The sequence below is a fragment of the Panthera tigris genome, chromosome A2 (assembly GCF_018350195.1).
Source record: "Panthera tigris isolate Pti1 chromosome A2, P.tigris_Pti1_mat1.1, whole genome shotgun sequence".
NCBI lineage: Eukaryota > Metazoa > Chordata > Mammalia > Carnivora > Felidae > Panthera > Panthera tigris.
In genome coordinates, this window is record NC_056661.1 from 113,951,832 (window position 1) to 113,956,682 (window position 4,851).

At 41.1% G+C, this 4,851-nt stretch overlaps 1 pseudogene; it reads left to right on the forward strand.

Moving 5' to 3' along the window:
• Positions 1-1,284: 1,284 nt before the first annotated feature.
• Positions 1,285-4,160, forward strand: LOC122236342 (annotated as a pseudogene).
• Positions 4,161-4,851: the final 691 nt, after the last annotated feature.

The following is a 4,851-nucleotide window of genomic DNA, read 5'->3' on the forward strand; positions in this document are numbered from 1 at the left end:
TGTGGGAGGGGAGATGGGCTAAATGGGGAAGGGGCATTAAGGAATTTACTCCTGAAATCATTGTTGCACTGTATGCTAACTAATTTGGATGTAAATTTTAAAAATAAAATTAAAATAAAAAAAAAAGTTAAGTGAGGTTGTAAGTGTGGGGCCCTTGTCTGATAGGGCTGGTGTCCTTAAAAAAGATGCCAGAGCTCTCTCTCCACCTGCAAGCAGAGAGGAAAGTCCACGTGAGGACACGGTCATGGTGAGAAGGGAACTACCTGTAAGCCAGGAAGAGAGGCCTCACCTGTCTGCACCTTGATCTGGGATGTGGAGGAGTCTCCAGAACTATGAGAAAATAAATTTCTGTTGTTTAAGCCACCCAGTCTGTGGTGTTCCGTTATGGCAGCCTGAGCTAACACGCTACCTAACAGGCTTGTGTGTGAGAAAGATTAAATCATATAGTATCACTGTATTAACTAAGTACCATGTATCAGATACCTCCCTGTGCCAGGCACTCCACAGACCTCATTTCCAGTCCTCCAAAACTCATGTTCTTTGTACCACTTCACACTGCCTGCTACATAGTTGGTTTAATTTCAAATCTGAGTATCATAGTCTTATTAACATCACATTTATAAGCCACAGTTGTTTTTTATGCATTTTTCCATTCTGGGATATTGAGTTCAGACAATGTCCAGAAACCTGTGCCATAGACAATTATGTGTGAAGAAACAAGAAAATAAGGCACAGCCTTCCACTTGAGGATTTCATGATCTAGTTAAAGTAAGACAAGTATATTGGTAAGTTACTTGTTCGTGTGACTAATCTTTGGGAAAATAATAACAACAAGTCAAAATTAAACATAGGGACCCAGGGGCAAAATCTCTGCACTTGAATCCTGGCTCTATCACTCAGCTGTGTGATCACGGTCATGTCTCCTATCTCATCTGCAAAAGTGGGTAACAATAGTGCCTGCCTTAATCAGTTGCTGTCAAGATAAAGAGACAATATAGCTGAAATACAGAGTCTAGTGAAGATTTCATCAAAGATAAGCTAATACTGTTACTGTTTGTTTGTTGTTTGCTTCCTCATTCTTATGGGTTTCAGATTCAAAGATCTATCTTCTTCATAATTTTTTTTCTCTAATTCCAAGGCCACCTATGAAGAGCCTCCTGACAACTGGCTACACTTACTGCATAGCCATCAAATGGGCAAGGGCCAGACAGATGCAACATGTAATCAAGTGGAAGTTCCTGGAGGAATCTATTTTACACTTCGTCTCCATTAAGTCTTAATACAATGCTTTGCAATGAAAGGAACCCAACAAATATCTGTTACGATGACCGGCTAGAAGTCATGTAGCTCCCTGATCTGACCTGCCAAGACTTGAATCCAATTCTGCCATTTACTGAAAATCAGGATGTCAAGAACCAGTTCATAACATATCAAAAAAGCTAATTAATTCACCATGGTTACTAGGAAAATAGGGCCTGTTTTCCAAAACGCATCCAAATACATGAGCCAAAAGGCAAAAGAAAAAAATGTTATCATGTATCTTGTTTCCCAGGAATGTTATATTTAAAAATATATCAATATTCAAACACCAGGTGCTTTCTTGAATTTTAACTCATACTTTATCCTCTTTTATCTTTTATCTGCTAGGGTGTTTTTGGATGGATACACAATGTCTTATTGCCTCAATACAGCCAGGAATTCTTAAGCACATCAGGCAAGCATATGCATAGAATAAAATCGCTACAAAGAAGAGATTTAGTCAATATCACTGGGCCATCAACCTAGTGTAAGACTCTTCCAGGAAAGGGGAATTTCAGAAAACTCACATACTCAGCCACTACCCACAAGAAGTTGGTAATCTTATTTGGGGACAGAGTATGCATACCCTTGACAAGAGAACATGGGTGAAGGGCCAAATGTGTAGGGCAGACAAGACATTATAGGAATTTGGAAGAGAGAGAAATTCAAGAGGTCTGGACCACTGGGGGACAATGTCCCAGAAGCGAGCTGATTTCTGATGGCTGGGGAGCAGGAAGAGAATAAAGAAAAGTGCATATGAGGAGAGAAAACAAAACACAGTCGGTGAAACAGAAAGCTTCAGGCAGGAAATAATGAGACCGAGTTATAAAAAGAACCTAAATGTCAAGTAAAGAAATTTGGATTTTAGCCAGAGAGTAGCTGAAAAGCCGCTAAATATTTTAAAGGGGGAAAAATTACAAGGTAAAAGCAATTTATTTCAGGGTTTATTTTTTTTCAATTTCCTTTATTTTGTTGCAAAGGAAATAAATTCACATAGTCTAAATTTAAAAGGTACAAATTTAAAGGTACAAAAGGTCTCCCTCCCACTTCTGTCTGCCCATTTTAATCCCTGGAGGCAAACCAATGGTTACTAGTTTCGTACCTATCCTTCCAGAGAAATCTGTGCATATGGAGGCGAAAACACACAGCTCCCCCCCTTCTTTTTTTTTTTTTTTTTTTGTAGATGGGATACGTACACACTTATTTACCTTGTGTTTTTCATTTAAAAATATAACAGAGATTATTTTGTATGAATACATAAAAACTTTCCTCATTCCCTTTTTAAAAATAGATAGATTGGTACAAACGAACACATGGTTCCAATACTCTCTATCCAGAGCTGCTATCCAGTTCTTCCTGGAGGCAACTCAATGTGTCTAGCTTCTTATATATCCTTTAAGAAATCTTATAGGTATATGGAAGCATATAAACACACATGCACCCTTTCCCCTCTCTTTTAAAATAAATAGGATGCATACCATACCCCCACTCTCTCAGATATTTAAAACTTTCTGAGAAACCCAAATGAAGTATTTATATGAATTAATAGTATTGTACCAACGTCAATTTATGGTTATATACAATGCTATTATTGGGGGAGCTGGGTAAAGAGAGAGAGTTCCTGGCAGACAGGAACTCTGTACAAATTTCGAACCTTTTTTAGTCTTAAAATATGTCAAAATAATAAGTATTAAGAATATTTCTGAGCTATGTTCATCAGATTACTCCTTTCTGCCTGTGGATGCTGCTAAGTAATCATCTTTAAATCTCCCCTCAACGACTGTCATGTCTAAGTCAGAATCTCCCAAAGGGCCTGAACAGCTGCAGAAGCTTTTCATCGGAGGTTTGGGCTTTGAACCAACCGATGAGAGTCTGAGGAGCCATTTTGAGTAATGGGGGAACGCTTACAGGCTGTGTGGTAATGAGAGATCCAACACGAAGCGCTCCAGAGACTTTGGGTTTGTCACGTACGCCATTGTGGAAGAGGTGGACGCAGCCATGAATGCAAGGCCACACAAGGTGGATGGAAGAGTTGTAGAACCAGAGAGGGCTGTCTCAAGAGACGAGTCTCAAAGACCTGGTGCCCGCTTAACAGTGAAAACGATTTCTGTCGGTGGCCTTAAAGAAGACCCTGAAGCACACACCCTAGAGATTATTTTGAACAGAATGGGAAAACTGAAGTGACTGAAATCATGGCTGACCGAGGTAGTGGCAAGAAGAGAATTTTGCTTTTGTAACATTTAATGATCATGACTCTGTAGACAAGATTGTCATTCAAAAATACCATACTGTGAATGGCCACGCTGGGAAGTGAGGAGAGCCCTATTTAAGCAGGAGATGGCTGGTGCTTCATCCAGCCAGAGAGGTCAAAGTGGTCCTGGAAACTTTGGTGGTGGTTGTGGTGGGAATGACAACTCTGGTCGTGGGGGAAACTTCAGTGGGCGAGGTGGCTTTGGTGGCAGGCGAGGTGGCTTTGGTGGCAATCGAGGTGGTGGTGGACGTGGTGGCAGTGGGGACGGCTGTAACGGATTTGGTAATGATGGAAGCAATTTTGGAGGTGGCGGAAGCTATAATGATTTTGGCAATTACAACAATCAATCTTCAAATTTTGGACCCCTGCAAGGAGGGAAGTTTGGAGGCAGAAGCTCTGTGCCCTATGGTGGTGGAGGCCAATACTTTGTCAAACCAGAAACCAAGGTGGCTGTGGCAGTTCCAGCAGCAGCAGTAGCTATGGCAGTGGCAGAAGGTTTTAATTACTGTCGGGAAACGAAGCTTAGCAGGAGAGGAGAGCCAGAGAAGTGACAGGGAAGCTACAGGTTACAACAGGTTTGTGAGCTCAGCCAAGCACGGTGGTGGCAGGGCCTAGCTGCCACAAAGGAGCCATGTTTTAGACAATATTCATGTGTATGGGCTAAAACCCGAGGACTATAGTCATGACTAATTATATAACAGTTTATTTTAGTTTCTGTTCTGTGGAAAGTGTAATGCACTCCAACAAAGGGTTTTAATGTAGATTTTTTTGGTTTTTGTACCCATGCTGTTGATTACTAACTGTAATTGTATGATCATGATGCTGAATAAATGTGTCTTTAAGAAAAAAAAAAAAAAGAAGAGCACCTGGGTGACCTGAGTGGCTCAGACGGTTAACTGTCCAACTCTTGATTTTGGCTGAGGTCATGATCTCGTGTGAGATCAAGCCTCATGTCAGGCTCTGTGCTTGGGATTCTCTTTCTCCCTCTCTCTCTTCTGCCCCTACCCCTCACACACATGTTCTTTCTCTCTCTTTCTGTCTCTCTCTCTCTCAAAATAAATAATCTTAAAAAAAGGGAATATTTCTTAGTGGTCATTCCATATCAATACATAAATGCCTTCCCTTTTTATAGATGCATAGTATCACTTTTAATAATTTCACAGGGCACCTGGGTGGTTCAGTTGGCTTAGTGTCTGGCTTCGGCTCAGGTCATGATCTCACAGTTTGTGGGCTTGAGCCCCGCATCGGGCTCTGTGCTGACAGCTTAGAGACTGGAGCCTGCTTCGAATTCTGTGTCTCCC